Raw genomic sequence first — 11,969 nt, forward strand, 5'->3', positions numbered from 1 at the left:
CATGTAATTAATGGAAACTCTATAAAAAGGCTAATATGAAAAAAAAGGAGCAAATATTAGGATAATGCGATGTACGTATTTCGGAGACTTGCGGCCGCGAATCGGCGAGCGGAGTGAAGGAAATATATTTTCCAAAATTTACCATAAATCACAATATTGTTTTAAAGACTTCAAATTTGTTTCAAAATGAAGAAAAATGACGGAATATTACTAGGCCGTAAGATTTTTAGCTTACAATTGCGTTTTTCAACTATTTCGGTAGAGTCAAATTGACCGAACGTGGGTTTTTTTTTTCTATTTTATCGTGATTTATATGCAAATATTTCGAAAAAAGAGAAAAGCTACAACCTTCAATCATTTTTAGTTGTATTCTACATGAAATTGCGCACATTTTCATATATAAAACTTTATGTAACAGCTAATTTTAAATGGTGCAAAACACATTTGCGACAATCGCACAAAAAAATTCTGATTTTTTCGGAAGAGTTACCGCGCGAACGTAAGGAAAATGTTTTTTTTTTTTTTTTTTTCATAATTCACAATAAATCGTGAACTATTGTGCTAGAGACTTCCAAGTCGTTACAAAATGAAGGTAAATGATTGAATATTACTAGAATATAAGAGTTTTAGCTTACAATTGCGTTTTTCGACCATTTCGGGAGAGTCAAAGTTGACCGAAAGTTGAAATTTTTGCACTTAACGTTATTTATATGAAAATATTTCGAAACTGATAAAAGCTACAACCATGGGTTGTTTTTTGTTGTATTGTGCATGAAATTGCGCACATTTCCATATATAAAACTTTATGTAACGGCAAATTTAAAAGGGTGCAAACATTAGGACAATCGCACGAAAAAATTTATCGGAAGAATTATCGCACGAACGTGAGGAAAAAGTTTTTTTCATAAATTCACTATAAATCGAAATATTGTGTTAGAGACGTCCAATTTGTTGCAAAATTAAGGCAAATGATTGAATATTACTATAATATAAGAATTTTAGCTTACAATTGCGTTTCTCGACCATTTCTGTAGAGTCAAAGTTGACCGAAGGTTGAAATTTTTGCACTTATCGTTATTTATATGAAAATATTTCAAAACTGATAAAAAGCTACAATCATGAGTATTTTATTGTTGTATTTTTACATGAAATTGCGCACATTTTCATATATAATACTTCATGTAAAGGATAATTTAAAATTGGTGCAAAAATTATGTCAAAGTGACGAAATAATTTCCGAGATGTGTCACTGATACTTTTTAGTGCGATAAGAAAGAAATTCGCGCTTGTGTGCCTGCTTAGCGATTGTAAACAAAAACAACGCCTTGATCCGAGAACTCCCAGCATCCCCCAAGGCGCGTGATACAAAAGTTTTTGGCTGGTAGGCCTATAAGTATTTTTCCACGAATTTTTAAAAAAACTTTTTTGAGCCGACGTATGATACATCCAATCGGCATATGGAGACATTTTGACTCGACGTTTAAATACGTCCAATCGGCGTAAGAGGGTTAATCTGTTTTCCTTCAATTTACTTGAAGTGACTTGGAACCAGGGAAGTACTTAGACTTCTGAAATCAGGGAAATACTTAGACTATTAAAGTTGTTGATGGAATGATGCCCTTTGATTAATTTAATGACTTACAAGATTACATCACACCTGTTGATGAACTTAGTCTGATTTTCTGCAATACTGGTAAGTTGTTAAGGATCACTGTTGCCTTTAGAGTATTCAGTCGTTTAATACCTGTGATGAGGGTTCAGGTGTCTGGCTATTGTGAGGTATCAGTTAATGAATGGTAAGTGTAGTAACCAGATACTTGGCACTTCGTCTCTAGTATATACTGGTGGTGTTGGGGATATATTTCTTAGGAGAGTGACCATATAGTTTTTGTTTTACATTTATTGTACTGAATTGTAAGTGATAACTTAGAGGAAAATGGCTCAGTTAAAGGTTCAGGAATTTTTTAGGCAGCCCCTTCCAATCCAGTTTTATCTGAAACCACTCTGACTAAGGCACAGTGGAGCGCTTTAGCAGTGGCATGTGGTGGTCATGTGTCTACTAGTAGGTAAAGGCAAAAATAAAAAAAGTTTTAAAAGCAACACGATTGAAATGACAAAACTTGGAATCGGGATCAGGAAATAAAACTTATTTAAAATAATACTAATAGTTTTTTGACAGGTACGTTAGTAAATAGGGACTCAACATCAAGGCTGGCCATAAATAAGTCGGGGTCTTCAGAAATTAAATCTTTAAATTTGTTAGTGTTTGGCAGAGTATATTCATTCTTGAGTCAGAGGTTCCAATAAGAGGGCAAGCTAGTTTGTTTACTTTTCGTTTTGCTTTTGGTTTTACTCTTGTCTTTGCTCTGGCAGGTTTAGCTCCACTCTTCCTTTGTTATTTATTATTATTATTATTATTATTATTATTATTATTTTTTCTTTATTTTTTCTTTAAATAAACCCTTGTATATTACTGCTCAGTTTTCATAGTTTTGTTAAATTTATGTAACTTGTGTTTTGGGTTAACTTATTGTGTGTTTTAAATATGGTCTATTTTATAGTGACCTATAGATAACCTATTGTTTTTAATTTTATAATTGTTTAAAAAAGTTTTCAAAAATTATTTTTATTTACATCCATTGTAATAATTAACCCTGAGGATGCAATAAAGTATTGCGAAACGTCGGAATAAATGCCATAATGTCAAAATCCTGTGTTCCTACCTCCCTTCCAACTACTTAGTATATATATATATATATATATATATATATATATATATATATATATATATACTATATATATATATATATATAATTATCCACATCACTGTGATTCATATAAATCATTCGAGCTACAAATATCCTTTAATATCTAATTCACTCTACCTCGGAATTGATATATTTTCATATATGTACTGAAGGGGAATTTTTTAGTTGATAATTTCGTCCCCTCATGGGATCGAACCACCGTCCAGTGGACGGGAACGAAATCAGGACGGACAGTGAAGTTATCACTAAACAAGCAGGTCTTGACTAAGAAGGTATATCTTCCTCAAATGTAGGAAAATAACACAGAAAATTGACTTTTCATTTACATAAACGGCAGAAAAACTACATCCTCACTGCACCAACCTTCTCTCAACAGAAACAGCAAGAAATTTTTCATGGCAAGACGGAGCAAACCAAAAGGAGAAAAAGAGAAGGTAGAAATGGAAGGGGAAGGAAGAGAGGAGGAGGAAGGATAGGAGGGTGGTATCTTCAAACGTTTCCTTTGAGCGGTCTCACCGCTATCAGTCACAACCACAACCAAGGAGAAGATAGCCTGAGATTACCTTCGGAGACGTTGTTTAATTCTTTCTTTTTATGATGATAGATGAGGAGTCGGGCTGTTGCAGAAAGGCAGTGCCGACTTCCCCCTCCTCCTCTCGTCTCCCCTTACCTCCAACACGCCCAATGGCAAAGGTTACAAAGTCCTTTTTGATCTCCAACCTTGTGGGCTACGTCGCCACGCAACAAAGCATCGTGTGCATGCTCGCTCTCGGGATGTGCGCGCCCCTGTGTTTGGACGCTTGGCCTGTTTTTAGTAAGTTGTGTTGTTAAGTTAGTTCATCAACGGCTAAGAGTCAAGTCAATCACGGAATTACCGTTACGTTATAGAGCTGCGCCGCATAAAGGGAATCAACGCATTTCTGAAACGTGATAGAGGGGAAGAAATAAAATCAGCTACGGAAAACGAAACCGCGAACATAAATAACGCATGTAAGTATCCAATTAGGATGAGAAACGACTGTGCTGGCGTAGAAGGCTGCTAATTTTCCCTCCGTTACTCTGTGACTCGTAAGGAAATGAAGCAATCAAAGGCACCTCCCGCACACATGAAGATCAAATGTTATTTTCTTTAGTTGTGAATTCAAGATGCAACACCCACTATGTGGCACATTAAAAATAATTGGAACCCTTTCACTTCTACGAATAAAGGGAACGGAAATGCAATAGAGAAAGTCGGCTTTGCTAATTTACACTGTGCTGTTTATTACGGACACTGAGTTGGTGTAAGTGCGTATGATAAGCATAGTATACGTTATTTTTAGTATATGGTGAGTGGCTCTTATCTCATTCAGGAGAGATTTCTGTTATTGTACGAGAACGCAAGAAAATTCTATCATAATACATAGGAATGCTTTGATATTACACTAATGTATTCTATTTGTAATACCGACGTTAGAAAAAAAAACTCATGACTTTATCACCAGCTTTTTCCAAGTCATAAAGGTAAGGTACATCGGCGATATTTAAAGGTGCGTTGTACAAATATAAATTAATAATAATAATAAAAAAAAACGTTGGTACTCCATGTGTCAAAGCATATTCGAACGTATGAATGCTCACTCAAAATGCACGTAAATAAACTGAGTATATTTTACACGCAAACGCACGATAGCCAGCTCTGCTTTTATTATATTCTTATGTATCATAATGTATTTTGAGTTGTCGGAATTAATTTGGAACATAAGTGAATGCCAATATGAATTCAACAAATAGTTGAGAAGTCATGAGAGCTGTACACACAATGTATACAAAATAACAAATCTTCAAACACACTTGTTATGATGAACAGGTAATATCTCCTGAAAAGGAGGGTGTTCACGCGATACTGCATGCTTACAATGTGTACGTAATGGCGGCACCTATTATGATCCGTGAATAAGTTGCACATTTAGATCATTTTCTTTTATTCCTTCTGAAGATGAGTGGAATAAGCTATGGCGTGCTACTCCAGCACTTAGCGATTCAAATATGACATACGACGAGGTAGAAAATTAACTGTATTATCTGCAGACGTTAGATTTTTAAGCACAAAAATCTATATTTATAAAAAATACTACATATTTAATGTGACAAGTCACTGGCCACTCCAGATTTTGACACTACCTTAGGTGGCAAATCCCTTTTTGTATCGGTTTCTTTCATAAGCGGTCTAATATTATACAAATAAAAAAAAGTGGCGGGGGAGGAGCTAATAACTTCAACTGCGACTACAAAATATCCTGTTGCCTCGATGCAGGAGGATTTGACGAGGGGAAAGTAAATCGAGTTTAAAGATTTCTATATCGTGAAATAAGACGGTGATTAGGAAGAGGGTGCTGCGATTGTTATAAAATTGAAATTCTTGAAAACAGACAGCGTAAATAATTAGGTAACGATGAAAAAATACAGTGCGTGACAAATGAGAGAGAGAGAGAGAGAGAGAGAGAGAGAGAGAGAGAGACGAGGTCAGAGAGAGTCAGATCTCTATTTTCACCAAAGGAACTGTTCGTAACCAGCTTGATGTTCACGGGATACAATACATTCAGACACAAGATGAAGCTCGCCCATACATCATCGTTGAGCCTTCAGCAGTATTGTCTTTTCAAGAAGGACTCTGCTACCTCCCGACTTCTTCCACAAAGCGTTACATTACCATTGTATTAAATAATAATCTTGTTTACGTATTTACATGTATATGCAGACACACATACATATATTTCTTTGATTCACTCTTCTTGTTTGCCCATTACCTGATATATATATATATATATATATGTGTGTGTGTGTGTATGGTATGTATGTATGTATGTATGTATGTATATATATATATATATATATATTATATATATATATAGTATGTATGTGTGTATATATATATATATATATATATATATATATATATATATATTATAGTATGTATATATATATATATATATATATATATATATATATATATATATATATATATATATAGTGGCTCAGTGAAATAAATATATAGGAGCTTCAGAAGGTGTCCATGATACAAACAGCAAAAGGAATCAAGTTTATTATCAACGAAACGTTTCGCACATGAAACTTCTGTGCATCACCAGTCTGTAAAAGAGCAAAGAGACACATAAATAACATTCAACGATAAAAACAAAGGAACTCACAAATATTAAAATTGTCTTAAAAATGAAAAGGATTAAGTAATAACAAACAAAGGTAAAGAGAGACAGAACAACCCAAACACCAACCGTCCATAATGTAGAGAGAAGATGAACGTCAAGCTGGTTACGAACGGTTCCTTTTAATTTTTAAGACTATTTTAATATTTGAGAGTTCCTTTGTTTTTAATCATTGAATGTTATTTATGTCTCTTTGCTCTTTTACAGACTGATGATGCACATAAGGTTTCATGTGCGAAACGTTTCGTTGGATAATAAACAATTTGATCCCTTTTACATGTTTTTATTGTAAGCCTCATAGCATAAACCTTCTGAAGCTCTATATATATATATATATATATATATATATATATATATATATTATATAATATATATATATATATTGACACAGTCACCAAAATATGTAATGAACATAGGTTCTTGTAGGGTTCTCAGTATGTTCAGGTTCTTTTTTTCCCTGATTATTAGCTTGTACCAGTATGATAATCGGTAGGGCTCTGTCAGAAAATAAACAATACAATTCAGTGCAAAAATCTCAAAAAGGAGGCCAAGAACATGCTAGGTTAAATAAAATATTTATTACAATAACTCAGCTTAAACTACAAAAAGACTCCTTTGAAAACGGGAACGAGGGGGGAAAAGACACTCGCAAAACAGTACACAAACACAACCAACATTAACCTAGCTAACTTTTACTCCAGATAACGAGACAGGAATAAGTAGAAGGTAAAAAAAACAACCCCTTTGCAGATTTGGGCGAAAATCACGCTAACCAAAATAGAAAAGCGAGTCAGAATAGGAAAAATCCTTAAACCTAATAAAACTATTAACAAATACAATTACAAAACATACTTCAAACCTATCCTAATCCATAACCAGAGATTTACTTATGATTACATCAATGAGGCTGTCGATTAAATCGTCCCTTCACAAAAGAATAATGAGCAACTGGAGTGCTACAGTGGAGTGTCATCCTCGAATCCAGTACAAATTCAACACGGAGTACACAGAGCATCCAAAAAGAAAAATGTAATTAAAGTTTCAAAATATGAGTGGATCTTACGTTTTTCTTCGACACTAGGAGGCCCTGTAGCGATCCTAGGATGCTAGCAAGCTGAAGGTAAGGGTAGATGAAAGGTGTTGTAACAGCACACAGGACACTCGGCACGGTTCAAGAGTAATGCTTGGCATAAAGAGGGTGTTGCCAACACAGCACACGGCTCATAGGGTGGCAAAGTAGTTCGCACCACCAGTAGGCGTCTCCCAACAAGTAGAGTGGGATACCAATAGAGTCACAGACGTAAACAGTGGTATCTCAAAACGATATGTTGTCCCTCCCTGAACAAAAAGTGGGGGGGCTATGTCCCCAGCAGATGACACCCATGTAGATAACAGAATCTTTGCAAAGTTTTTGCAATAAAGTTTTAAAAGCTGTTTCTTTTTTAGGGATTTGCTCATACAAGATGAAAAGTTGTGAAATGCAGTATAATTATGAAAAATGCTTGAAGGAAGGAGAAGAGGCCGAAAATTGAAAAATGGAAATTATAACTGTACGGTGTCGCTTTATCAAAACTCACTGTTTCCCAAGACTTACGGAGAAAGCTCTTGAGGTCCACACAATCAAACCTGCTGATTCCTGGGTTTTACGGGCTGCTGTAGAACAAGAGCCAGTGTAACCAGTTCAAATGACTTCCCCTAAATGTGACTCCCGGAGTCACTTGAAACTAGTCAATTCGAAAACTAGTTTGACGCAGCTATCCCTCAGTCATTTGTAAAAAATAGTTGACAGCACTCCCCATCATATTGAAATGACTCCATTTTTGAATGCTCAAAATAGAAACACGAGTGATTACATTTTTTCATTACAAAATTCCAACTACTTGCGAACAACGACTTTGAAATGTACCTTGACTTGTTCTCAAGGTACACTGTCTCTTTAACAACACTGTCTTTTGGTTTATGTATGTGCCATGTGTGAGTTGGACTGAACTTGGCCCACATAAACACGTTCACATTGAATAGGTTGGCTGCCGCTAATATCTCCGTTGTAGTCCCCCAGGCTTTATCCTTGACGCATTAAATCATCTCTGGTCTTTTCAGTGATGCTAGCATAATCACATATTAAACTCCTGATGACGGCGCGTTGGTCCTCTTCTCCGGTGATGGCATATGACAATGAGTGGAAGAGACAGTTTCTGTCTCCTTCAATGTTCTTAACTAGAAGTGGTTCGCTGGTGTTCTTGAAAATTTTTTATTTATTTTTCCCGGATGAACCTGACTTCTTTCTAAATTTCAAGCATCCAGAGTTGTTGCAGATATCTTGCTGCTTTGCGACCTTCAAAGGACAGAACTTGTAATCGATCTCCTGTTGCTCATTCCTGACAATCTGGACACTTGGAGATGGCGGAGTAAGGGAGCGAGGCGACTTTTGAAGCAGCCCGTTTGAAGAAGGGCATCAAGTTGCATCCGTTCACCTTCTTTTTGAGGGCAGTTTTCGTAGTTACATTAACAAGACAGTATAGTCCCTTTTTGCAATCCTGAACCACCTCGTAGGGACCATCTCACGGATTAGTCTGCTTACCTCCTTTTCTGTCAGCTCTGCGAAGGTTGTAACGCAGCACCTTTTCGTCAACGAAAAAATTTTTCTGTTTGTATCGCCACCCTGTAAAATCAGCTTGTTTTTTTGCTTGGGCAAGCTCAGTGTTGGCACCAGCTTCCTTGAAGACAACATCCTGTAAGAAATTTACATAAGTATGGTATATGGATATTATATATATATATATATATATATATATATATATATATACATATATATATATATATATATATATATATATATATATATATATAACACAACATTCTGTAAGAAATTTACGTTATATAAACGAAACAAAAAAACCGACCTGTAATGTTTCAAGCTTTGAGAGAGTTGCTTGGAAATCTGTCTCATCAAATTCGGGATCGTCTTGATCATATGTAAAGCCAGCGAACTCATTGTCCGCATCAATAGGTAGTACAGGTTCTCGCCATACAACATCTTGAATGGTGAAACTTGGTGGATGCCTGGACTGTAGATCTAAGAAAAACAAAATTAACGAACTATCAAACAAGTGCAAACTAACCCACCACTGAAAAAGAGTGAAAACATTTATACCAGTTTTTATGTCGATCACTCAGAGTTTGAAGATTTTGAACAGTTCGGTTGTGCGCTCGACTAATCCATTACACTGAAATTAATAGAATGTATTGGCTTTAAACTAATTAAATTGTTATGATCATAATTAATATGATAAAATAATTGCTCTAAATTATTAAAACTTTTATTAATATTAATATAACAATTACTTGAGGATGATATGCAGATGCGATTCGCTGCGTTGTTCCAGTGAAGGCTTGTTGAGAGCTTCTGAGACTTGAGTTCCACAAACTCTCTTCCCTGGTCATTGATTTGTATGGCAACACATCCATGATGACAGAAAAAGTCCTCATACAAGAACCGAGCCACTTCCACAGCTTCCTTCGATTTTAAAGGACGACCCTCGATCCACTTTGAAAAATAACAAACGGCCATTACAATGGCGACATGGCCATCGGAAGACCTGAAAAAAAAAAGTAAACAAAGCAACAGCTTCGATTTATTGGAAACTAGTATAGTCAAACTCATGCTTTTTGCCACTAGGTGCGTTGGTCGCATTAAGCCTGGATTTTCCGCACAGTTGCCACAATTCTATAAATAAGCCACGACAGTGACGAAGAAATGTGTCTGATATTTTTTATACTAACTAAATATATGGCAATTACTCTGTCTTATAATAAAACTTCATTTGTTTAAGAATGACTAAGTTTTTGATGGGAGAATTGATATTATTAAAAATGTTTTCCTGAGATTTGACACACCGCTGTACTGTCATTGCGCTCTTCGGCCACCTCTCTCCGTCTCCGGACACCGAAGGTCATTCTGTGTCACTGAGTCACTGACCCAACATGGATACATCTCCCACTCCTCGCTGCCCCCACCTGCATAGTCAAGCAAAGGAAGTAATTTACAATATAAATCGGTACTCTTTAGATGAAAATGGCCAGCGGTGCACCTTTGTTACCATTCACTCAATCCCTTTGCTCGGACAGCCAAAGCCACCAAAGCAAGTGAAAGGACTGTTAGAAGGATTTGCAGCAAAGCAAACCAAGAATGGTGGTTAGAAGCTGAACACAAGAAACCTGTCTTCCAATCACCAACAAAAACTCAGCCTGCAACGGTTACTAATTTTGATGACTTTTGATAAAGTGTATCCTAAGAAGAACTGTATTGGCATTTTTATGAGAGAAGTGAAATTCTCAACAAAGTCACGGAAGAGCTGAAGGAGAACATATCTTACAAGGTAGCGGTGAATCACTTCGAAGAGTCCTGTTGCAGATTGGCTTCCGATTTTCTCAAGTTGATGGCCTTAAGTTTCTTATGGAACGAAATGATGTTGCTGTTGCTCGCACGAGATTTTTGAGAGAGATGCGGCAAGTCAGACAGTCCTTTGAAAACTTCGTTTTTCTTGACGAAACCTGGGTCAATCAAAATTACACTGTTGCAGGTGTTGGACTGACACGGCCTCCAAACAAGCAACAGAAGTAAAGCCGCCTATGAGAAAAGGAAATCGCTTCATCATTCTTCATGCAGGAACTAAAGAAGGCTTTGTCGAGAATGCTGAATTATTTTTCCAAGCAAAAAATGATGGTGATTATCACAAGCAGATGAATGCTGCAGTTTTCTAGCAATGGTTTAAAACCCAGTTGTTACCCAACATCCCCCCGAAGTCTGTAATTGTGATGGACAACGCATCATCCACTAGATGGTTCTTGAAAAAAACCCGACAAAATCTTGGAGAAAGGAAGCAATAAAGGACTGGCTTATTAAGAAGGGTGCACATCTACGTGATGACATGCTGAAAGTGGAGCTCTCTGAGCTCGCAAAAAAATGAATAATGGAAAGAAAACTTACGTGATTGACACGCTTGCTTCAGAAGCAGGACATAAAGTTGCACGACTATCCCCATACCACTGTCAATACAACCCGATAGAGCTTATATGGGCGCAAGTAAAAACTTACATATCCAAGAGAAATACATTCAAAATTGCTGAACTTAAGCATTTAGTCAAAGATGCTTTAAACACTGTGGCAGCGGAAAACTGGAAGCAGGCAATAAAACACGCTGAGAAACTTCAAGAACAAGATGGAAAGCAAGACATAGCAGTTGAGCGATTTATAGTCATTTGTCATTAACATCGAGGACAGCTCAGACGACGAATCTCCTGATTACACAGCATGGAGAGGGTTAGGCCTACCGGGGAGACCTCTATTAAAAAAACGCGCCTTGACTTTTACCTCCATGGTGGTGTGGAAACAAAGTCAAAATAACAAAGATCAGTCTGAGAGAAAGAGAGAGAGAGAGAAAGAGAGAAAGAAAGAGGTGAGGCGGAAGTACCTGCGCCTTCAGGAGGGAAACGCGCTTTGGAAATGAAATATACTTATCCAAATATCAGGCTTGGCTCTTGTAGCTTCAGAATACATATGGTTATGGGGTCTATCTCCAAATCCCTAGAAAATATAGCCTGTTTTTACCCGCACCTTCAGGAGGGAGACGGCCTTTGGAAATAAAATTGACTTAAACAAGAAACCAGGTCATATAGGTTTCAGAAGTGGTGTTGGTTGCTTGTTTTTTCCTGCACCTTCAGGAAGGAGACGCCCTTTGGAAATGACAGATAGACAGAGGCTACAACTATATTATAGTAGAAGTATAAGTCCCAACCCCCCTCCTCCACCAAACTCACCTCGAAAGCGAACATAGATCAACTCCAATTCGGTGCATGACTTTAGACTTGATGGGATACTATGTAGTTTTGAGTCCACCTTCTTCAGAACAGTGCTGGCTTTCTGGCACCGTATGCAAGTTTTGATTGTTTCAATTACATCCGCTGTAATGTTACGCCACCAATATCTTTGCAT

The sequence above is a fragment of the Macrobrachium nipponense genome, chromosome 5 (genome assembly GCF_015104395.2).
Source record: "Macrobrachium nipponense isolate FS-2020 chromosome 5, ASM1510439v2, whole genome shotgun sequence".
In the NCBI taxonomy this organism is placed as follows: Eukaryota; Metazoa; Arthropoda; class Malacostraca; order Decapoda; family Palaemonidae; genus Macrobrachium; species Macrobrachium nipponense.